This window comes from Meles meles, chromosome 6 (genome assembly GCF_922984935.1).
Source record: "Meles meles chromosome 6, mMelMel3.1 paternal haplotype, whole genome shotgun sequence".
Classification (NCBI taxonomy): Eukaryota; Metazoa; Chordata; class Mammalia; order Carnivora; family Mustelidae; genus Meles; species Meles meles.
This window is the reverse complement of record NC_060071.1, coordinates 147,376,210-147,400,910: the sequence shown is the minus strand read 5'-3', so window position 1 is coordinate 147,400,910 and position 24,701 is coordinate 147,376,210. Positions and strand designations below refer to the sequence as shown.

The window sequence follows — 24,701 nt, the reverse complement described above, 5'->3', positions numbered from 1 at the left end:
ATCCATGATTTGGAAAAATCACCAAAAAACCCTTGAATAAGCCTAACTTCTATCTGTAGAATCGTGTACCACACAGATTGCATCTTTCACAAGTCGACCCCCATATTGTACATTATCAGTGAATCAACGTTAATATTTCGTACTGTATTTCTCATCAGACCATAGTTAACTTTTTTATTTTATTTACTACTTGACTACTTCTAAATGATATTGTGAATGCTCTTAAACAAATCACCAAAAACAAGGTCTTTGACAATTATTTGCCTTGATCTCTTTTCTAACACAAAGATATCATAACAGTCTTAATCACCGTAGATGATAAAATCAGATCAGTGCAGGCCCTCTAAAGAGATAATATGATACAGTAGACAATATGATAAAAAATTGAGTTATTGTCTCTATATTTTCCATCACTCATTTGAATAGGCAGCTGGGCATTTATTAATTTTGGTGATATTTATTTACTTTTCCATTAATAAACTTCAAATTGATTCCTGACTGAGAGCAATAACTATTACCTATCACTGTCTAAATCACCCTGCGTCAAATACAAAATACACTTGGTCCTTTTTTTATCTATTCCTTTACACTCATATGCCTTTTCCTTAGTATATATTTTGTTTTATGAACAAAGCTTCATTCTCCCCATATTTAGTCATCTATATATGTTTTTCTTCCATTGATACTTTTATAATAGTATTTTAAAGCCTAATGAACTCAAAGGCCAGGAACAAAATCCTTATACACACCTGACACCCATCCATAGGTTCCCTTCATAAAGCAGAGGGGACCAGAGTCCATTTGTGTTGGACCTCGGAGCGCCAGAAAAATGTCTCTATCATACATGACTCGTGTCTTACGCATCATCACTGGTGGTCCAGGACTGGCTTGCTTTCTCCATGACAACCTATATTTGTTCACCATTTAATACATCAATGAAGAAATATACATAAATCAGACACAAAAAGAATATGATTCTTTAGTAGCTCTAACCTCCATATACACAATCTATTTCCACTGAGACCAAATTTCTTTCATCAACTCAGATTAGTATTTCACATATGCATTAATCAACGGTGCTTCACATTAATCTCTTCTTTAACACGGGCATAGCTCACCTTCTTTGATTACATTTAATACTGTTTTTTTTTTAAGTTTTTATTTCAACTCCAGTTAGTGAACATGCAAGGTTGTATTAGTTCTGGGTGCACACACAGCGATTCAACACTCGCGTGCAACACCCAGCGCTCATCGTGAGTGTGCTCCTGAATGCCCGTCCGCTGCTCAACCATCCCCCGCCTCCCCAGCTTCCCCTTAGAAACATCAGTTTGTTCTTGGAAGTTAGGAGTCAGTTTCTTGGTTTGCCCTTCTCTCTCTCTTTCCCCCGTGTTTGTCGCGTTTCTTAAACTGCACATGAATGGCATCATACGGTGTCTGTCTTTCTCGTGCTACTTGTTTCTAGCATGATATTCTCTACTTCCATCCATATCATTCCAAATGGCGAGATTTCATTCATTTTTGTATGGCGATGTAAATTTTTAATAACACAGTAGAAATGTTATTTGAAACAACAGCACTGTGTTATACTCAACTAATGAATCACTGAACATTTTACCAAAAACTAATGATGTACTATGACGTGGCTAATTGAACTTAAAATACATACATACATACATAAAAATACGACAATACTCTAGCCAAGAAGAACACTGATTATCACTCACACTGGTCTCCCTCTTCCTAACACAGAGAGCTCCTGACCATTTGAGATTTTAAGTTAACTGGAATACTTCCATTCTGTGGAGGGCAGAAGGCCAGAACAACAGCAACAACAAAAGCACGGAGACACGCTCTCCACTGGCCCTTAATTCCATCTGGATTTATTCAGTCATGTAGGCAATTAGTAAGTTGTGATCATGTCTATTTTATTTTCTCTTAAGGGACCAAATCACGTGAGTACGGCCAATGACAAAGAATATGAACATTGATGGCTACACCTTACGGCCTGTGTCATACTCAGCAAAAGGGGCAACATGCTTCTGTTGTTTATTTTCACTAATTGTATTTCGTACCTTGCCCACATATTTTTATAATTGGACAATGATTTACTCCCCTCCTCTTTATTTGTAATATGCTTATTGCTATTTTCACTGATCCGATTATACCTGTAAAATGAAAATGAATAAAAACCAAACCAAAAAAAGAAGACCCTTGCGTATCCTGATATCTGTATAGGACCACGTCAGCAAGATGGAATGGATTTGTTTTGTGCTGGCCCTCAGAGTTCCAGACACACACGACTCCTGTACCCTCAGCTGCCATCATTGGTCCAAGACTGGCTCTTTTTTCTATTGTCATCTGTGTCTGTTTATTGCAATTAACTGCCTAATACAGAAATAAATCTAAGTCACCAAAAAAAAAAAAAAATCACAAGTAAGATCCTTGAATATCCCTACCACCCATCCATGCAATCATTTCCACTAAGGATAAACTCTTTCATTAACTGCACTCGGGGTTTCGCGTAAGGATTCACATCGGATTGGTTCCCAACTATGATACTTGATTTGGTACGTTTGGGCTTCTTGATTAAATCAAACACTTTCTGAGAACAGAGTAATTAAATCAAACAGAACAGAACATTCCATCCAAGACAAGAACAGCGACCAGTACTCACACTGCTCACCATGCTCCCACGACACAGAAGCACACACAGAACCGCGACACGTGCGGATGATATCCATGAGCTCGAGTGCGCCGGATCTGAGGAGTGGAGAGCGGAGAGCGTGTTAACAAACCGCAATCCCGTCTTCCCTGAGCTATGCCGCTAGAGTTCCCTTTTCAGGGATGTGGGCAATCATTAATTAGGCATAACTCTATGAATTCACTTTCTCTTAAAACTGGAACAACTTAGATCTTTTCCCCAACCCAGGAAATGAACATCGACTAGTATTTGCCTGTATCATCCTCAGCCAAAGATTTAAGTCATTCAACCATTTACTCGTCTTTGGACTTCACACTGTTTTCAAATTTATTGATACTATTCCTTGCCTTGCCACCTATTTTTATAATTAGAGCATGCTTTCCCATATTCCTCTTTATTTGTTTATATTTATATGTATTTGTTTAGTGACAATTTCAATGCTCTGATTATCATCGCAGATGGAAATGCATGAACATGCATGAACAAACAGAGAGACCAAAAACAGGATCTCCGTGTCTTCTGGAGTTCTGCCTAAAGCATCTTTCCAAACAAAGAGAATGCACCAAACTGCGTCGTTGGACCTCAGAGTTTCAGACACATGTTACTCATCATCATCCATGACTCGTACGCCACCAGTCATCATCATTGGTCCAGGACTGGTCCTCTTTCTCTTTGTTCACCAAGTTGTTTACGAATGCACACTAATGATGCAGTAAATACTCTTAAGCAAGCCACCCAACCCAACCCAAGAACTTTGACTATTACTCACGTTGGTGTCTACGTTCCCAATGCATCGATGCAGGCCCAGAGTTCATGACCATGGACGATGCTTCCATCAGGACAAGCTCGTCCATTCTGAGAAGTACAGGGCAGAGCAGTGGATAGAGAAAATTAAGCCCTTATCTACACTTACCCTTCTGTTCCACATGTCATTTACTCAATGTTTTACATATGTGTCAATTTTCCATTATTTTTCTTTCCTACTAACCAAGGGAAGAACCATGAACTTGGGACTGATTCAGAATTTTAAAATAATTGATTTTTTTTCCCATTTTATTTATTTTTTCAGCGTAACAGTATTCATTCTTTTTGCACAACACCCAGTGCTCCATGCAAAACGTGCCCTCCCCATTACCCACCACCTGTTCCCCCAACCTCCCACCCCTGACCCTTCAAAACCCTCAGGTTGCCCCAACCTCCCACCCCTGACCCTTCAAAACCCTCAGGTTGTTTTTCAGAGTCCATAGTCTCTTATGGTTCGCCTCCCCTCCCCAATGTCCATAGCCCGCTCCCCCTCTCCCAATCCCACCTCCCCCCAGCAACCCCCAGTTTGTTTTGTGAGATTAAGAGTCATTTATGGTTTGTCTCCCTCCCAATCCCATCTTGTTAATCACCTGTGTCTACATAATTCTTAGCCAGATAGTAACAACCTTGATCCGTTGATTTCTTAATGGTTATTGATGTTTTTAATTTTTATTAATAATATGTCCTGCCTCCAACATGTGTTCATAATTGGACAATGCTTCATTTTCTCTTTATTTATTTATATTTCTTAAATGGTTCTAACATTGATCCATTGAGGATAATAAATTCTGTAAAGCCAAAATAATAAATTAGATATACATATGTATCTATACAGGTATACAGATAATAAATCTATAAAGCCAAAATGAGAACATGACCTTTACATATTTTGGTATCTGTCCATAAAAATCATTTCCGAAAGAGGGGTTAGACTAATTATGAATTGTGTTGGATCTCAGAGTTCTACATAATTCTTTTTCCATTGCCCATGACTCTTACACCATCTCTGTTAACTGTGGAGAACAAACCAAGTGTTGCCGGAGGAGAGGTGGGTAGGGGGAAGGAGTCACTGGGTGGTAAGATATTAAGGAGGGCACTTTGATGTAAGGAGCACTGGGTGTTTTACGCAACAGATGAATCACTAAATTCTATCCCAAAATTAATAATATACTCTGTTAACTAACTTGAATTTAAATAAAATTATAAAAACCAAGCACACATACTATTATGTATCACCATCTGTCTCATCCTTATCCCAAAATGGAACCCCCGGACCCATTTACTAAGGAACTCCACTGTCTCCAAGTTCTAGTAATTCTTGCCTCACCACGTATTTTCATAGTTGGATACGCTTCACCCTTTTCATCTTTATGAACTGATATGTCTGTTTCTCTCATTTATTCATGACGACAATAAAATTAAAATCCATGAAGCACCAAGGCAAACCACAGGATCCTTGAGTGTTCCTAAAATCTACAGGCTCAGTCCCGCAGATACAAACACTTAAATCCCTTTTTGCAGTGGACCTCAGTGAGTCATAGATGTCTTGATCATAACATATGATTCAACATGCATTCCGTTCACATCACAGGTCCACAATTTGCCCTTTTCCATGTAATTTCTATATTCTTTTTATATACAGTCACCACGTGCATCAGAACTAAAACACTGTCTACCACTTACATCCCCTTCGTGTTTCTGCCTCATGACAACGATGGTTTACATCTGTATCAGTGAAAGAATGTGTAGGGGAAAACTGAAATAGAAATTTAAGGAGCTATAAAAATGAGTGGCATGGCCTTGATCTTTTTTTAACATCATCCTGAGCAGTGGAGGTGGGTCAGAGGATGGGGAATCCGGTGACGGGGATGAAGGAGCACCGGGTGATCCATGTAAGTGCTGAATCACTAGGCTGTACTCCTGAAGACTAACATCACACTGTACACTAACGAACAGGGACAGAAATAAACAGTTCTTTAAAATATAATGAAAGAAATGCTGAGGACGGGGCCAGCGATCTACAGTTTAACCAGCTTTCAGGGGACTGTGGTGCTCACTCCAGTCTGAGAAGCACTGCTCTACAGTCAGCAACACAGGAAGGGAACACCTTTCACCAACTGATCTCTTAACAAAAGGGAAGGTTTCCCAACTGGATGAACAGAAATTTACACCTCACATTTTTTCTTAATTAATCCAGCATTCATTATGTTATCTATCTACCTACCACCATTTATCTATCCATCTATCTACTTATCTATCATCTACTGATTTTTTAATTGATCCCTTTAGAATAATATACTGAATTCCCAGGAGCCACTTAAACCACATAATTAGATTTTTGCACATTACTGAAGTCTAGCTACAGCCTTATTCCTCTAGACGCAATATACCAAATTTCCTTTTGAAATGGACTTTCACTGAAGAAACGAGTAAATCACAAGACACATTCAGAATGCATCCTAGTCACATCATGGATCCTTGCTTGGCCCTTTTCTTTTCAAGTTTGTATTTAAATTCCAGTTGGTTAACAGATAGTGTAATTTTAGTTTCAAGAGTAGAAATGTACAGATTCATCACTTAGATACAACACCCAGTGCTTATCAGAAGTGCCCTCCTTAATACCCATCCCCCACTGAGCCCATTCCCTCACCCACTTCCCCTCTAGCAATCCTCATTTGGTCTTACAGAGTTGAGTCTGCTTTATGGTTTCCCTCTCTCCTTTCCTCTCCCTATGGTCATCTGTTACATTTCTTAAATTCCAATGAGTGAAATTATACGGCAAGTCTAACTGACTTGCTTCACTTAGCATTAGACACTCAAGCCCCACCCATGTCATTGCAAATGGCAAGATTTCATTCTTTTTGATGGCTGAGTAATATTCCATTGTATGTATATACCAAAATTTCTTTATCCATCCAGTCGATGGACATTGGGTCTCTTTCCCTATTTTGGCTATTGTAGACATTGCTGCTATAAACATCAGGGTGCACGTGTCTCTCTGAATCAACATTTCTGTATCCTTTGGGTAAATGCCCAGTAGTGCAATTGCTGGGTCATAGGGTAGCTCTATTTTTAACCTTCTGAGGAACCGCCACACTTTTTCACTTAACTTGTACATTCTTTAAAGATGAAAGTACAACCACGAGCCCACTATCCACTGCCCATCCAAAGACTGTGCCTGACATCTTTCTACGAGTTGTTTCATTGATTTAGCAACTTAGATCTTTTCCACAGAAAAACGTTTGTTTATAAACTGTGGTGCCAACCTAAGGTGAAAAATTAGATACTTAAGAAAGTGAATATAAAATCCTCCGACCTTTACAACAAATCGTATTGAAATCGGTTACTTCGTAAACTTTGCCACATATCTCCATCATAGGCCCGTATCTGGTCTTCTCTGATTTGGTTCATGCGTGTCAATATTTATCAATAGCTTTAATATTCATTCATTCATTCTAACTCATCAAAAATGGAGAAACTAGTCACTTAAAAAGAAATGAAAATGGTTAAAAAAAAAAAAATGGAAGCTCTCTAACTGCCCAGAAGCCCAGAATAGAAATGCTATTGTGTACGTATCTGTTCAGTTCTCCTGACTCAAGACGGTTGGGATTTGTGCCTAGGGAGGGACAAAACAAGAGCTGAATTCCTGGATCATTCATCAAAACATAGGCTTCATCTCCTTCTACTGCGCTCACTTATTAACTTATTGATTAATTTATCACGATAAAATGTTCACTCTTGTATCTGAACTCAAGATTATAACCCTAATTAATAAAAACTGTGTCAAGTTGCTCACTATCATAAATGACAAAGGACTACATAGCTCTTGCACAAGGTCACTGAGAAATTATTGATAAATATAGTTGTATGTATTCAAAATGTACAAAGTGACATTTGGTTTACATACACATTGTGGAACGATTACCAGGAGAACACAGTGAAGCCGACCGGGTTGGTCATAACTTGTTGTATGATTTGGTTTTGTCACTGATTCATGCTTGGTTCTCTTTAATACAGGTAGTTGATTACATCACGTAAACCTTTTTTTTCCCTCTATTTCTCAACTGAAAAAAACAAAAACCCCTGCGACCCAGAGACAGCACAGAACACGAATATCAACAACTACATACATCAGTCCCTGCATCCCTTCTGATGAGGTATAAACGCCTTAATGTATTTTGAATGGACTTCCATTTCTTTGAAATGAATTTGTGATGATATTAACGTCATTACATGCACTATAATTTTGTACACTTAGCCCCATTTTTCCTTCATGTACCCATACATTTTTTTAGTTATTATTGCACTGCTTAACTTTTAATAAGCCAACAGTATCTGTGAAATCCAAAGCCCATGAATGAAATTCTGGGACAACTCTAACAACGGCTTATAGGACCACTTGTAACAGAAGCAGGAGACTAGACTTCTTTCTGCACTGGATCACAAAGGTGTTGAGAAGCCTGATTCAGCGTGGCCTTTTATACTGTTAGTCATCACTATTGGTCCAGATTTTGCTCTTTTTCTTCACTGAACCATAATTCTGTTCAGAGATTAATTCATTAATCCACTAATAATAAAAATGTCCATGAGGTTTTGAAAAGTGAGTTTAATATCCCAATCATCTGTACATAAAATCATTTTCTACACGGCAAAGAGTCTACATCTATTTTGCTAACTGACCTCAGTGTCGAATGTATGAATTAACCAACGTGTTCATTTTAACCTTTTACCTTATCATTAGCATGTGGTTGGCAGGGACCCATGTGAAACACCTGCCCATAGAATCATCTCCCCAGCAATTCATTTCTTTCATTAACCGCCCTCAATATTTTGTATATGGATTAATAGACACAATGTCTCAGACTACGTGCAGTTGGGGACCGTGGTTGGCATTTCCCATTTTTTAACAATACAATGAGTACCCTTAAACAAACCACCCCAAAAACTAGACAAGAACACTGACCATGACTCACACGGATCTCCATTCTCCAACACACAGACACAGCCATAGGTCTTGCGATCACAGAGGAATGCTCGAATCAGCCCATTTTTGGCGTACAGAGAAAAACAGATGAAAACAAAAAGCTTTAGACCTTCTCTCCACTGGCCTCGCACCCCATCTCTCATCTCGTCAGTCACTTAGAGAATGTGTAATTGGGGGAACTGTTCAATAAGTGTCTCTTAATACGTGAACAGTAATGGTCTTGCCATTGGCATAGAATATGAACACTGCTTATTACTATTTAACACTCCCATGTTACCCGACCATGCCTACCCAGTCCTTTGCCAGGGAGGCAATACCTCTGTTTGTATCGTTTATTTCTTAATGGACAGGAGTGTTTTTTAATACACATTAATAGTATTTCTTATCTCACTACTTATTTTTGTAACTGGACAATGCTGTATGACCTTCATCCTTATTTATGACCTTCATCCTTATTTATATACTGTTTGTTGATCATCTCATTGATCCAGTTATAAAAATATCGAACGCATGAACATGAACCCAAAACAGGATCTTTCTGTACTCACGATATCTGTCTATGAGATCACTTCACACAGGACAGTGGTCTAGACCGCATTTCTGTTCCAGACACGGGTTCATCATACGTGACTCATAATGCCACCAGCGGTCATCATCGAGCCGGTACTGTCCCTCTTTTTCTCCATTCAGTGCTACATTGTTTATTGACTAATTCATTAACTCACTAATAATAATTCAAAGATGCTCTTATTCACAAAATGCAAAAAGAGCCTTGATATCTCTTTTCTGTCCTTAGGCTCGTTCTCACATCCGTGCATCACTCTCGTTGATTATAACGCTTTAGTAAATGCATTAATCAGCACAATCAACCCTTTCGTCAATATAATCAATTCCATAGTTGTTGCTGGGCTGCAGCTGCCCTTACTTGATTATTCTTCATACTTCTTAACGATATAGTGAAGATCTCTTTTTTTTAAATATTTTATTTATTTATTTGACAGAGAGAGAGATCACAAGTAGGCAGAGAGGCAGGCAGAGAGAGAGGGAGAAACAGGCTCCCCACTGAGCAGAGAGCCCGATGCGGGGCTCCATCCCAGGATCCTGGGATCATGACCAAAGCCGAAGGCACAGGCTTAACCCACTGAGCCGCCCAGGCGCCCCACGATATAGTGAAGATCTTAAACAAAGCACGAGCCGAAGAAGACAAACACAGTGACTCCTACTCACACTGGTCTCTACGCTCCAAACATACAGACAGCTTGTAATCATGCCAGTGCTTCCGGCTGCTGGGGTTCGTCCATTCTGAGGCGCACAGAGCAGAACACATGGTAACAGGACGGAGAGACACTCTGTAGATGCACGGATACAGACGCAGGAATACAGCACATCGGGGTCATTACTAATTTTCCCTGAACAAGCAATATCGAACCAGACACAGACCAAGAATAAGAATATTGGCTGTTATTTACGGTCTATATCCCCAACTTGAACCCATTTATATTTCTTAATAAACTCCAGTATTTTCAATAAATGTTAATAAACTGCATTACGAACAGACATGCTTCACTCCCTCAATCTTATCACAGGTGCACATTGACTCTTCTTTGAGCCGTTTGCTCCAGTAGAATCAAAATTCATGAAACTGAACCAAGGACATGGTCCTTGTTCTTGCCCTAACATGGGTCCATCGGACCACTTCCAAGAGAGGCAACAGACTGTATTTCTTTTTTCTTTGGTTGGACCTCAGAGTTTCAGACACATAACATTCATCATCCGTGACTCATACGCCACCGATCGTCATCACTGGTCCAAATCCGGGCCTCTTTTTCTTCCTTCACTAATTCCTTTATTGACTAATGTTAATTTTTAAAACCCTGTGATTCACAGAAATCCAATAATGAGATCAATGAATATTGGGCCTCTACCTACAGGACCATCTCCATTTGCCACATTATTCGGTGTCTTACACCCGTGACCATCCATATCTTACATACGCATTAGCGAATGTTATATCCCACATTTCAAGGTTCCCGTGTTAAGGGTTTTCAATTGTATTTCACACTTTCAACAATATAGTGGATACCTTTTCAAAAGGCTTTTAACCAAATACAAGAACTTTAACATTTACTCACATTCATCTCTAGGCTTAGAACACACAGGAAATCACAGACCTCCTGACCATGGAAAATGCTGACATCAGCGGGAGTGCGTTGATTCTGAGGAGTGTTAACACAGAGCAGATAATTAAAAACTGAAACTTCTTCCCTGTTACACCTTGTTTTCCTTATTTCATTTTTCCAGCTAAGTGGTGCTAATTAATTTTTCCCAACACGTATACATATGAAAATATCAACATACATATTATAAAATTAACAACCTCATCTCAAGAATGACCCAGGCTTATAAAATTAGATATTGCTGACCAGGGTCAGTGTCTTACAAAAAGAGAGAACACTTTTGGTCCATTAATTTCACAACCTGCATCTGGTTCTTTAGGTTACATCAAAAGGATTTCTTGCCTTACCAAATATATCCAGAGTTGATAAGGCTTTGTCCTTTTTTTATTTGTTTATAGGGCTTTTAATTGGTTCTATCATTGATCCGTGTATGTTAATAATATAGAAATCCATAAATCCCAAACAACAAGAACACTATTCTATATCGTACTCGCATCAACTCCCAGGACCTCAGACTTCCAGACACGTAGCATTCATCGCATAGGATTCATACGCCACCAGCTGTCATCATTGGTCCAGGACTGGCCCTCTTTTCCTTTCTACTCCTCCATTAATTCACCAATCTACTAACAGTAATTAAATAAATATTTATGTATAGCAAAAGTGCAAGGACAAAAGCCTTCAGTATCCCTGTCCTTCTTCTTTAGAATCATTGCCTCATGAAACAAACTTCCTCATTAACCATCTTCTTTGTGGTAAAGGAAGGTTGGTCAACATAATGTTTCATCCAGTTCCAACTTAGTCATTGGACCATGGTTGGTCTTTCTTCTTATGTTGAATACTTTCTAAATAATTACAATGATACCCTAAACAAACCCTCCAAACCAAGACAAGAACTTTGATTATTACACACGTTGGACTCCACGCTCCCACTGAGAGAGGCTTGCTGGCAGTGACTGAACCTGGGGGATGCTTACACTGGGTCAGGAGTCATCTTTCTGAGAAGCACAAAGCAAAGCAGAAGAGAACAAGACTGAAACGTTATCTGCCGTGTCCTACACATTCCACTTTACATGGAGTCAGTCATTTGGAAATACATTAATTTGCTATCATGCTTAATTTTCTACTTTAAAAATGCATTAATATCATACTTGTTACTGACGCAGAATAAGAAGTTCACTATCACCATGCACTGAAGAGGTAAGGCACATGAAACATTTATTTTTCTTAATGGAATTCGTATATTCACTACCTCTGAATGTTTTTCATTGCCTTACCATGTATATTAAGAGTGCATACACTTTATTCACAATAGCCCATCTAAGGAAAGAGCCTAGATGTCCATCGACAGATGAATGGATAAAGATGTGATACATATAGACAATGGAATACTATGCAGCCATCAAAAATGAAATCCTGCCATTTGCAATGACGTGATGGAACTAGAGGGTATTATGCTGAGCAAAGTCAGTCAATCAGAGAAAGACAATTATCATATGATCTCTCTAATATGAGGAATTTGAGAAACAAGACAGAGGACAGTAAGGGAAGGGAGGGAAAAAATGAAACAAGGCGAAACCAGAGAGGGAAACAGACCATAAGAGATTCTTAATCTCAGGAAACAAACTGGGCATGGCTGGAGGGGAGGGGGATGGGAGGGAAGGATGGGGTGTCTGGGGGATGGGCACTGGGGAGGGTGTGTGCTACGGTGAGTGCTGTGAATTACATAAGACTGATGATTCACAGACCTATACCCCTATTACATATAATGTAAGTAATACATTCTATGCTAATAAAAATAATAGAAAAAGAGTACATATGCTTCATTCTCTTCATTTTCACTTTTTAGATTTGTACAGTGATTCTTAAATTGATCCACTGATAACAAAAGAATCAAAATTCAAGAAAACAAGGCAAGAGGGGCGCCTGGGTGGCTCAGTGGGTTAAGCCTCTGCCTTGGGCTCAAGTCATGATCTCAGGGTCCTGGGATCGAGCCCTGCATCGGGCTCTCTGCTCAGCAGGGAGCCTGCTTCCCCCTCTCTCTCTACTTGCCTCTCTATCTACATCAAATAAATAAAATCTTTAAAAAAAAAAAAAAAGAAAACAATGCAAGAAAATGGTTCCTTTACAATCCTAAATTCAGTCTATATAATAATTTGAGATAGGCCATAGATGATATATTTCCTTTTGCATTGGACCTCAGAGTTCCAGACACGTAGCATTCATCATCCATGACTCCTACGCCACCAGCCGTCATCATTGGTCCATATTTCAGCCCTTTTTCTTCATTTTCTGTATATTACTTCATTAACTCCTTAATTCACTAATATTAATTTTAAAAACGCAATGAGTCACACCAAACGGAGCGAGAACCTTGAATATTCTACTTCTGTCCCTAGAATCATTTATCGCATTGATAGAATCGTTTTCATTAATCATTCTTCATCCATCATAAATGCATTAATAAACATAATGCTTGGTAATACTCCCTTATTTATCACTGGCCATGATCGGCCTTTCGAATTATAGTCACACCATTAATAACGCAGTAAACACCTCTTGTTTTTTATAACCTGTCCAATGAAAACATGAGATTTATTACTCACACTGGTCTCTCTTAACACCTGAAACACAGATGCAACCAGAGAGACTGTGACCAAGAAAGAATTCTTCAACCAGCCTGAGGATGTCCTTCTGGGGGAACAGAAAGGAAAGCATGGTATAAAAAAGAAAATCAGAGACCTCATCTGAATCGATCCTTCTTTTCCACATTTCATTCATTCTGTTATTTAGGAATTCATTACTCTTCATTCTCCTGATAAAAGGAACCACCTCAAATTTGAGACTGACCTAAAAACTACACCTGGCTCATACTGAGGAGTTTTGATGATCCTCGGTCAAGGAGATGATACTCTGCATCCATTCATTTCTTAAGGGGCCTCCGTCTTCTCCATTTTTAGCAATATTAACTCTTAGCTCACCACGTGCATTTACAGCTGGACAAGGACTCACTCTCTTTCTCCTCATCTACGTATGTATCACTCTTTCCTAGGTCTATCACTGATCCATTTATAATACTAAATCTGAATCAGTAAAACCAGGGCAAGAGGATGACCATTGTGTATTTCTAGTATCGGTCCACAGGAGCCATGTCCAGAGGAGGGATCTGACTACGCAGGTCTTGTGTTGGACCTCAGAATCCCAGGCCCGTGTCATGCACCACCCAAACACAAATGCCACCAGGTGCCACCAAAGGATCAGGTGAGGGTCTCTTGATTCATTCATTTCTACATTGGTATCAAATAAAACATTAATCCATTAACAATAATAAAATAAATAACATGAGTCACAAAATCCAGGAAGTCTAAAATCTCTCCAGAGAATTGTTTACTAGAGGCTGATTCTGTTTCAGTAACCGACCTCTGTACCGCCATTATTAATGAATCAACATCATGATGGATATTGTATTTCTCACTGGGATACAGTGAACTTTTGAAAATTACATTTCATGCTTTTTAATAACTCAATGAATACCTTTAAACAAAGGATCCAACCTAAGATGGTAACTTTGACCATTACTTACCTTGGTCTCTTTCCAAATGAAGCAACATGACAATCTTGACCCTGGCAATCAGCTTGGGTTCTATTCTGAAGAGTACCAATTAGAAAAGGTGAAAAAACAATTAAGACATCCTCCATGGACCCAAACTTTCCATCATTCATATACGTGGTCATGAAGGTTTTTACTCATGTATGGTAGTTCCTATTTTCCCCTCATAAAATAAATATCAAACTTTCAAATTTCTTAGTTTAATAACTGATTTTTTAAAATAAAGATCTCCCATTTTTAATTGAGGTTAATTAATCATTTAAAGTTAGCAGATGAGTAGCATTCAATATTTTCACAGTATTGTAAAACATTTCTATGTAGTTTCAAACTACTTTTGTCACTCCAAATAAAATCCCATACTCATTAAGCAGCCTCTCCCTGCTCCTCCTGCCTCCAATCCCAGGGAACTACCAATTTTAATGCTCCCTCTATGGACTTATCTACATTGGATATTTCATATAAATGGAGTCCTGCATGACGTGACCTGTACTGTCTGCGTTCGTTCACTGAGGACAATGTTTTCAAAGCATATCTGCATTGCAGAACGGATGACTAGCTCATTCCTCTGCGGCCACTCTGGGAAAGAGCATGCAGGTTCCTCAAGAAGTTAAAAACAGGGTCACCCTACAACCCAGCAACTGCACCACAAGAGATACAAACACAGTCATCCGAAGGGGCACAGGCACCCAATGTTTACAGCAGCGATGTCCACAACTGCCAAATATGGAAAGAGCCCAGATGTCCATCCACAGATGAATGGATAAAGAAGATGTGGTTTATATATACAACGGAATACTATGCAGCCATCAAAAGAAATGAGATCTTGCCATTTGCAAGGATGTGGATGGAACTAGAGGGAATTATGCTGAGTGAAATAAGTCCATCAGAGAAAGACAACTATCCTGATTTCACTCATATGTGGAATTTAAGAAACAAAACAGAGGATCATAGGGGAAGGGAGGGACAGAATAAAACAAGACAAAATCAGAGAGGGAGCCAAACCATAAAAGGCTCCTAATCATAGGAAATAAATCAAGGGCTGCTGGAGGGGAAGGGAGCAGGGGGAAGGGGAAACTGGAAGGGCTGGACATTAAGGAGGGCACGTGTTGTAATGAGCACTGAGTGTTCCAGAAGACTGACGAATCACAGAGCTCTACCTCTGAAATCAGTAAGACACTACATATTAATTAATTGAATTTAAATTTTAAAAAACGAACTACCCTAGCAATTACACTACTGCGTATTATTCATCCAAAGGAGACAAACACAGTGATTCGAAGGGGCACCCACCACAGGGTTTACAGCAGCACTGTCCACGGCCGCCGCACTATGGAAAAAGCCCAGACGTCCGTCCACAGATGAACGGACGAAGACGATGGGCACTGAGGACACGTGACGTGATAAGCACAGGTTGTTACGTGCAACTGACGAATCACTAAATTCTGCCTCTGAAACTAATGATATACTATGTCAATCAAATTGAATTTAAATATAAAAATGGTAAAAATTTTATTTGAGCGTAGTTGGCACACAATGCTCCATTGGTTCCCGGTGTGCCGTGCACGATCCAACATCGCAATACATCGGGCTGTGCTCAGGACACTCTTACATCATCCCCGTCTATGCGCTGTACCCTCTACTCCCATGACTCCGCAACTATTACTGAGCCCTGTATCATGCTTAGCCAAAGACGTAAAATGCACTTGACCCATTGATTATCCATTCTAACTATATCACTTCCCCTTACTGCACATTTTAGTTACGAACAATACTTAACCCTCTTCCTCTTTATTCATTTACACATCTGTTTATTCTTCCCCTGATGCTTCTATAATATTCCTAAAAATTCATGATCACAAAGAGTGAGAACAAGGTCCTTGTATATGCCTGGCCTCTGTCTACAGGAACACGTTGAACAGAGGGATTAGATTAGACACCTTTGTGTCAGATGGACCTCAGACTTCCAGACACGTAGCATTCATCGTATATGACTCATACGCCACCAGCTGTCATCATTGGTCCGCACTCCGATCTCCTCTTCTATATTTTTACATGTGTTTACCATCAATTTATCAAGTCATTAATGTAACAGAGAATCTGTGACTCACAAAACTCAAGGACAAGATCCTTAAGTAGCCCCAACAACTGTCTATAGAACCTTTTGCCTCACCGAATCTACTTACTCGACTCATGATCCTCATTGGGAATATACTGATCAGTTACCGTAATGTTTCATGTTAACGCTGTGTCTACCATTGAGCTATGTTTGGAATTCCTTGAATTTTTAATATGACACCAAATATCCTATACAAAGCATCTGAACCAGGGGAAGAATCTGTCACTCACGTTGGTCTCCATGCTCCTACACACACGGGCACCCACGAGCACCGGATCACAGCCGAACGCCTATGGAGGTTCACGCACATCCATCCTGAGGAACACACAGCAGAACGGACAGAAACAGGCTGAGAGACTACTGAGCCACACATTCCATTCTCAGCTCGTCATTTGGGAATACAGTGAATTGGGATATTTATTATTTTTCCCAAAATAAAATAATAGCCAACCTAACACAAACTGAAAATAAGAATTTGGGCTGTCATGCACTGTCTATGTCTCATTCTCAGCCAAAGCGGAAAAATGTGACCCGTTGACATTTCGTCGTGACCTGCAGCATTTTCAACACACGCTACCAGCTTTTATCACTTCGCCACGCAAACTAGGAGCAAATATAGTTCACTCTCTTTGTCTTATTTGCACTTGTATGCTGACAGTGTCTTCGGGCCATTTTTTTTACAGTAAAATCAAAACTCATAAACAGGAAACAAGAAAATCGTTCCTTAACGTTCCTAATATTTGTGTGTAACAGCATGTCCAACAGAGGCAACAGATCTGCTTTTTTGGTTGGACCTCAGAGTTTCAGACACGTAACATTCATCATCCGTGACTCATACGCCACCAGCTGTCATCATTGGTCCAAATCTGGGCCTCGTTTCTCTTCATGCTCATCTAACTTCACTGACCAGTTCAAGAATTCACCAACATTGATTCCTAAAACTCTGTGACTCACAAAAACCCGAGGAAGGGCTGTGCCTATTTTATATCTGCCTACAGGGTCATCTACCACATTGGTATGTCTCCTCCAACAATTCCCATCGAAACTCCACACGCGGACGAATACATACAGTGCAGCAGCCCAATCACAGTTCTCTCTCCTGACGGGCTGCGTTTCTCATTACATTCCACACTTCTCATAATACAGAAATACCTGAAAATAAATTCTCCAGTGCAGACACATCGGTCTCTGTGCTCATTCCAGAGAGAGGCAACCACGGGGCGTGTGGCCACGGAGGATGTTTGAGCGCACTGGAGATGTGCCCCCGTTCCGAGGAGTACAGAGCAGAGCAGGTGACAAAAAAAGAAAAAAGAAAAAATGAGGCCTTCTCTAAACTGGTCCTTGTGGTCCTCATTCCATGGTCTCAATCATAAAGGTCCTTCTTATTTTTCGTAATTCATACACATATATAAACGTAAAAATAAATGTAACGTTACGATCCCTAGAAAAAGAGGCAACACCCTTAGTCCGTTTATCTCTTAACCTGCACTGGTTTCTTTAGTTTATACTAATAGCGCTTGCCTCACCACCTAGGTACCCGTAGCTGGCAAGACCTTTTCCCTGGTTTTATTTAGTTATATATTTATTCACTGGTCCTATCAGTGACCCATTCATTTATGTGAAAAACACAGAAATTCATGAATCCATGATTACTAGACCCATATTCGTGTACAGTCCTCACGTTGACCCCCAGGATCGTTGTGCTGGACCTCAGACTTCCAGACACGTAGCATTCATCGCAAAGGACTCATACGCCACCAGCTGTCATCATTGGTCCATGCACAGGCCTCCTTTTCTTTATTCTCATATACATTTTGTTAAGGATCCATTCATCAATTCACTATGGCAATTAAATAAATATCTATGAATCACAAAGGCCCAAGGACAAGGGCCTTCAGTGTCCCTATCATTTTTCTTCAGATTCACTGCCTTATGGAAATACCTCCCATTAATCATCCTCATTGTCGTAAAGGTAGATTAATCAACTTCCTACATTTCCAGGTTGGTCTTTTCTCTTCTACTGAATACTTCTTTGTAAGTATTACAGAGAATGCCCAAAAGAAACCAATCAAAGATGGAAACATTGACTATTACTCACGTTGGTTTCCGTGTTCCTACAGGCAAATGTAGAGATCACTGGCCAAGGGATACTACTTAAACCATCTTGGGTGTGTGCATTCTGAAAATCAGAAAACAGAGTAGATAATAACATGAATGAGACATATTCTCTATTGATCCTTGTGCTACATTTCATTACTCAGTAATTAAGCTACAAATTAATTCAGGGTAATATGCATTTTACTTTTTCTTAAAAAAAATAAACACTGAACTTACCACTAACTCAGACCAAAAATATTGGCCATTGTTTAATTATCTGGAACATTCTTATGTAGAAGTAATACCCATGAACTATTTCTCTCTCACTCTTTCCTTACTACATGTTTTTTATCGACTCACTTATTGTAATAGAATCAAAATTCGTGGACACAAAGAGCCCAGAACAAAATCTCAGTGAAATTCTAAATCGGTCTATGGGTTCATTTCCAACAGAAGTGGTAAGCTAGATTTCTTTTTATGCTGGACCTCAGAGTTCCAGATGTATTCATCAACCATGATTCATATGCATGGCTGGTCTGCCCTTGGCCCTTTCTTCCTCACTCTCATCTACCTTTGTTTATTAATTAATTCATCAATTTATCTGCTAGTAATAAAATAAATATCTATGAAGCAAAAAAAAAAAAAGAAAAAAAAAACTAGAAAATAACCCTTGAATAGTCCCACATCTGTCCAATTATATCTCCTTGATTCCCTTGATTAATCACCCTCAAAATCTCATATAGGGACTATTTGATGTAATGCAAAGTATTATCAATTCCATATTTATCAATGAACCATGGGTGGCATTCTTTTATTACATTTCATACTTTCCAAAAACAGCGTGTAGACCCACAAAAACTCACCCTTGTATGCACCAAACACATGGAGTAAGCAGCCGTCTTGTGACCATGGAAGAAACCTGAAATCAGCTGAAGCGCATCCATTCTGAGACGTGGAAAACACAGAAGGTGATAAAAAAAAATAATAATAATTTAAACCTTATCTTCATTGGCTTTGTTTTCCACATTTCATTTACGCATCCACTTAGGTATTTATTAATTTTCATAATTTATAACTCTTAACTTACTTATATGTATTTATATTTATTGATTCTTTCATTTCTTTATATTCAAAGAATCAAAATCCATAAACACAAAGACCAAGAACGTGATCCTTGCATGTTACCAATATCTATCCCTATGATCATTTCCAAGAGAGAAAAAAAACTCGATTTCTTGTAGTGTTGGACCTCAGAGTTCCCGACACGTAGTATTCATCGTCCATGACTCATACGCCACCAGCCGTCATCATCGGTCCAGCACTGGTCCTTATTCCTCACTCACTTCTACCGTTCCTTAGTGATCAACTTATCAGTAAACCACTGACTATAAAAATAAACATCTATGAATCAAAAACACTTGAAAATAAGACCCTTAGGCATCCCTAACACTTGACCATAGAATCACTGCCTCCTTGAAGATGGACTTCATTCATCAAATACCAGTTAATCAATATAATGTTTCATGTCAATTCTATACTTATCACGGGGCTATGGTTGGCCTTTCTTTATTCAATTTAAATACTTCTTTGTATTACAGCTAACATCCTAAACAAACCACCAAAATAAGATAAAAATTCGGTACTCACACAGATCTCCACCTCCTATGTATAGAGCTCCAATCATGGAACATGCTTTCATCAGCTAGGTGTGGCCACTCTGAGAAGTAGAGAGCAGAGAAGATAAAAAAAAAAAGAGAGAGAGAGAGAAAAAGAGAGAGAGATTATCTCTGCATTAATTCTTCCATTTCACCTTCTATATAGTCACTAATTTAGGTATTTACTATTTTGGAGTTCTCTCAAGGAGTATCAAATTTGTCACATGAGCAATGTACTTACCATATAATCATTAGCCAAAGAAGTCACACTTGGAGCCACGTCTTTCGTAATGGGCTCAGTGTTTTTAACACATATTAATAATGAACTTGGGTCATGACACATCTTCATTATTGAACAATGTTTTATTTATCCATGTTTATTTATATTTTTATTGTTTATAATTTTAACACATCCAATTATGATGACAGAATCAAAACCCATGAACAAAAAGACCGAGAACGTGGTCCTTATACATTTGTAACATCTATCTGTAGGGCCATTTCCAAGAGGCGGTAAACCATTTTCTCTGTTGGACCTCAGAGTTCCAGACACGTATCATTCATTATGTATGATTCATACGCCACCAGCCATCATCATCGATCCAAGCTTAAGCCTTTTTTTCTTTATTTACGTCAATATTTGTTTCAGGGAATTTACCAATTCCCTGATAAAAATCAAACAAGTAACTCTGAATTAAAAAAGAAAAAAAAAAGTATAAGGGCCCTAAATATCCCTGCATCTGCCTAAACAATCATTCACCTCATCAATATGTTTCCTATTTTAATTACCCTCAGTGTTTCATATAACATATTTCCCATCGGGCCACAGTTGGCTTTCTTTGCTTATACAAAATACGTCTTATTCAGGGGCGCCTGGGTGGCTCAGTGGGTTAAAGCCTCTGTCTTTCGCTCAGGTCATGATCCCAGGGTCCTGGGATCGAGCCCCGCATCGGGCTCTCTGCTTGGCAGGGAGCCTGCTTCCTCTTCTCTCTGTCTCTGCCTGCCTCTCTCCCTACTTGTGATTTCTATCTGTCAAATAAATAAATAAAATCTTTAAAAAAAAAAAAAAAAAAAAAAAAAAAAAAAAAAAAAAATACGTCTTATTCAAACACTGAATGCTCTTTATAAAAAAATAACCATTCACACGAAGAGCGCTGTAACTATTACTCACATCTGTGTCTCTGCTCCTAACAATGGAGCCAACCACAGGGAATCAGCTCGAGTGCATCCATTCTGAGGAGTACAAAGCAGAAGAGATTATTTTAAAAAATTGAGACATTCTCTCCATTTAGCCCCGCTTTAGCATTGAGAATTGCTTTCACATTTCATTGACTCAGCCATTTAATTATTTATTAATTTTTCATAATATTTACATATTTTCCTCTTAACAAAATGAACCGCCTCACCCATGAGACTGGTCTGTGACAACCAAAGTGACTATGACTAATCGGTGCCTGTATGACCCCTGCGCAGAGGTAACGCAGTTGGTCCATTTAATTCTGAATGGACGTCTGTGATCTCAATTAATATTAATAGTATTTCTTGCCTCACCACATTTTTTCAGTTTCACAATGCTTCATTTTTTATGTTTACTGATTTATGTATTCGTTTATGGTTCTATCATTTATGAGCACGAAATCAAAACCCAGGTATACGTAGTAACAGAGCAAAGTCCTTGTAGGTTCCTAACGTCTGCCCACAAGATGGCTTCCGACAGAAGGAGAGCACTAGATTTCCTACTCGTTGGACCTCAGAGTTTCAGACACGGAACATTCATCATCCATGACTCATACGCCACCCTTTGTCATCATTGGTCCAGAACTGTCCCTTTTCTTCTCCATTAATTTCTACATACGTTTACTGATTAATTCCTCATTTCATTAGTAATTAAGTACCTCTGAATCACAAAAACTTAAGAACAAGATTTTTAAGTATGTCTAATAGCCATCTACAGGATCATTTACTACATTGATTATCTCTCTCATTAATCAATCTCAATTTTGCAATCAACGACAGGGTTCAGGACAATGCCGTGTTTATCACTGGGACTTGGCTGGCCTTCTTGGATCCGTTAACAAGGACCCAAACCAAGACAATTACTTAGACCATACTCACACTGATCTCTGTGCTCCTAGGCAACCAGACAACTCAAGACCATGGAGATGCTTAAGCTGGCCGGAAGCATCCATTCTGAGAGTACAAAAACAGATAATAAAAAAAAATTTTAAATATTCTTTCCGTTTATCTCTGCATGCCTCCTCTCATTTTATTTGTCATTTAGGTATGTATTAAATTGTTATGTTTTTTTCTTGAGGTAACAAGCAACGTTGATCAAGGCCCTGGCCAAACAAGAAAATGGGCTATGATTTACATTGTAATATCAACCTGAGCCAAAGAGATAATACCTTTAGGACATTTAGTTCCTAATGGAATTCAGGGTTTTTAAAAAATATATTAATAACACGGGGTGCCTGGGTGGCTCAGTGGGTTAAAGCCTCTGCCTTCGGCTCAGGTCATGATCTCAGGGTCCTGGGATCGAGCCCCGCATCGGGCTCTCTGCTCAGCTCTCGCCTCTCTGCCTACCTCTCTGCCTACTTGTGATCTCTGTCTGTCGAATAAATAAATAAAATCCTTAAAAAAAAATAAAATATATAGTAATAACTTTTCTGGCCTCACTATATATTTTCATAATTGGATAACGCTTTACTTTCTTGCTTTATTTATGTGTTCCTCTGATTCTTTGGTTGAGCCATTTACAATAATAGTATCAAATTCCATAAACATAAAAACTAAGATCTTTAAATATTCTTAACATCTGTCCACTGGACCATTCCCTGCAGAAGGACAGACTAGGCTTCTCACTGTGTCGGACCTCAGAGTTCCAGTTACACAGTGTTCACCGCCCATGACTCATACTCCATCAGTCGTCATCATCGGTCCAGGACTGACCCTCGTTATCTTCAATCATGTACACATGTTTTAATGATTAATTCGCCAATTCCCTGATGATAATAAAATGCATAAAGGTCATGAAAACTTGAGATAAGATCCTCGAATATCTCTAACGTTTCCATATAGAATTACATCCCACTGATTATATCTTTCATTAATTGCCCACAATGTTTCTTATAGAGATTAATAATTAATACAATACTTCATATTAATCCCATTTTACTATTTGAATGTGACCGAATTACGTCTTCATAAATAAAGGGAGGTCTAAGTCAACTGTGACTCAAAACTGAAATTGAATCATACATTTTACACTAATTAATTGAATAATTAACTGTGAAAATGAGTAAAATGGTCTTGCATTTTTCTCCTTAATTGACCACGGATGTGCTGAACCGGCCTACGCATGACCTTCATTCATTTTATTTGTATATGGAGTCATTTATTCCCTTCCAATAATGGAGTTAACACCCATGACAGACCGCTAAACTAGAAGCAATTATCTTGACTGGTACTTACATAAGTTTCTACACTCTGTAATTGATTCATCATGCATCCACTCTGTGGAGTATAAAGCAAATATAAAAACAGATAGATTCAGTGACATAGACGATAGATACAGAACAGCCTAGGTCAGATATTTTATTTAGTTCAAGTCAACAATAAATGACTGGAAATAAACCTTAGCACCTGTTATGGATTAAAACTCAGAACAGCGTATTTATTGCTTGATTGCTCCAAGCATTAGATTTAACTGATATAATGAACCCCTCTGAAACCATTACCAGATACAAGAATTGTAAGAACCATGATTACTACTCGTATCTATTTCTATGTCCCCTGCTTGGCCTGGTGAGAGCTCGATCTTCTTTCTAAATGGATCTTGCTTAGGAAGAAGCAGGTTAATCTGAATCTAAGATTCTAGCACATTCTCAACAATTTCGCATGCTTATCCCCCCTTTGTATGTGTATGTAGGAACACAGAAACCTATGGAGTCATTTATCTTCTGCTTTCTTAAAGCAACTTCACCAAACCAGAAAAAGAAATCCTATCTAAATATATTCACCATTCCCAAAATTCAAGAGCGTAAGTCTTATTTGCTTTATCTGGAAAGCAATTGTATGGAAATGGATTAACCACTGCCCTTGTTTCGTAACAAATGCTCCTCATGGTCCAAATAATTGATTACAATATTAACTTATTCTTTTATCTATTTATAATAATATCATTAACATTTGTGACTCCACAGAAACAGGACAATATGAATGCCTGTCCGTATGCTTCTTAGGCACAGAAAAAAGAGCAGATGATTTTTGTTTTTTTTTATTCAAACATCGCAAAGACCACTGGATTGGTTGTAACTGGTCATGTGACACATTCTCGACGTAAGCCCATGTGTAAGCCCTCTCTCAATTATGCAGTTTTTTAATCAATAATTAATTTTAAGTAAATGTTCTGCTCTTCTCTTAGTAAAACAAAAAACCAACAACCCAACCCTGAAAAACAACCTGGGTTCGTACATCCATTTATCTAAAGTCTCGTTACCCAAAGGGGTCAGCTTTAATCAATTTACTTTACTGGAACTCAGTGCTTCAGAAATTTAT

The 24,701-nt window shown here is 38.7% G+C and overlaps 1 long non-coding RNA gene, 12 other non-coding genes and 2 pseudogenes across 23 annotated transcripts in view; all 15 read right to left on the bottom strand.

Moving 5' to 3' along the window:
- The window catches only part of LOC123943113, a 56,106-nt gene that overhangs the window by 18,056 nt on the left and 13,349 nt on the right, over positions 1-24,701 (bottom strand). For 8 of the 11 annotated variants that reach the window (XR_006818572.1, XR_006818576.1, XR_006818577.1 and 5 more), the window contains 15 exons: positions 23,616-23,657; positions 22,260-22,334; positions 21,316-21,377; positions 20,137-20,206; positions 19,353-19,434; positions 18,491-18,571; positions 17,545-17,642; positions 16,623-16,707; positions 14,250-14,314; positions 13,273-13,360; positions 11,580-11,664; positions 10,622-10,705; positions 3,471-3,556; positions 2,675-2,760; positions 750-907 (listed from right to left, as the gene is read on the bottom strand). This is a non-coding gene — a long non-coding RNA (uncharacterized LOC123943113). The remainder of the gene's footprint in view (positions 1-749; positions 908-2,674; positions 2,761-3,470; positions 3,557-10,621; positions 10,706-11,579; positions 11,665-13,272; positions 13,361-14,249; positions 14,315-16,622; positions 16,708-17,544; positions 17,643-18,490; positions 18,572-19,352; positions 19,435-20,136; positions 20,207-21,315; positions 21,378-22,259; positions 22,335-23,615; positions 23,658-24,701) is intronic. The other 3 variants (XR_006818578.1, XR_006818582.1, XR_006818580.1) reach the window with 3 other exon arrangements.
- On the bottom strand, positions 2,272-2,332 carry LOC123945196 (annotated as a pseudogene).
- On the bottom strand, positions 3,277-3,354 carry LOC123945167. Its single transcript, XR_006819081.1, has one exon. It is a non-coding gene; the product is annotated as a small nucleolar RNA SNORD113/SNORD114 family (small nucleolar RNA).
- Positions 9,077-9,152, bottom strand: LOC123945194. The gene has a single exon (XR_006819101.1). It is a non-coding gene; the product is annotated as a small nucleolar RNA SNORD113/SNORD114 family (small nucleolar RNA).
- LOC123945158 lies at positions 10,226-10,300 on the bottom strand. Its single transcript, XR_006819073.1, has one exon. It is a non-coding gene; the product is annotated as a small nucleolar RNA SNORD113/SNORD114 family (small nucleolar RNA).
- Positions 11,170-11,244, bottom strand: LOC123945168. The gene has a single exon (XR_006819082.1). It is a non-coding gene; the product is annotated as a small nucleolar RNA SNORD113/SNORD114 family (small nucleolar RNA).
- LOC123945149 lies at positions 12,859-12,933 on the bottom strand. The gene has a single exon (XR_006819065.1). It is a non-coding gene; the product is annotated as a small nucleolar RNA SNORD113/SNORD114 family (small nucleolar RNA).
- On the bottom strand, positions 16,225-16,299 carry LOC123945148. The gene has a single exon (XR_006819064.1). It is a non-coding gene; the product is annotated as a small nucleolar RNA SNORD113/SNORD114 family (small nucleolar RNA).
- LOC123945146 lies at positions 17,181-17,255 on the bottom strand. The gene has a single exon (XR_006819062.1). It is a non-coding gene; the product is annotated as a small nucleolar RNA SNORD113/SNORD114 family (small nucleolar RNA).
- LOC123945165 lies at positions 18,096-18,170 on the bottom strand. The gene has a single exon (XR_006819079.1). It is a non-coding gene; the product is annotated as a small nucleolar RNA SNORD113/SNORD114 family (small nucleolar RNA).
- On the bottom strand, positions 18,970-19,028 carry LOC123945193 (annotated as a pseudogene).
- LOC123945152 lies at positions 19,733-19,807 on the bottom strand. Its single transcript, XR_006819068.1, has one exon. It is a non-coding gene; the product is annotated as a small nucleolar RNA SNORD113/SNORD114 family (small nucleolar RNA).
- LOC123945155 lies at positions 20,675-20,749 on the bottom strand. Its single transcript, XR_006819071.1, has one exon. It is a non-coding gene; the product is annotated as a small nucleolar RNA SNORD113/SNORD114 family (small nucleolar RNA).
- On the bottom strand, positions 21,888-21,962 carry LOC123945153. The gene has a single exon (XR_006819069.1). It is a non-coding gene; the product is annotated as a small nucleolar RNA SNORD113/SNORD114 family (small nucleolar RNA).
- On the bottom strand, positions 23,011-23,085 carry LOC123945170. Its single transcript, XR_006819084.1, has one exon. It is a non-coding gene; the product is annotated as a small nucleolar RNA SNORD113/SNORD114 family (small nucleolar RNA).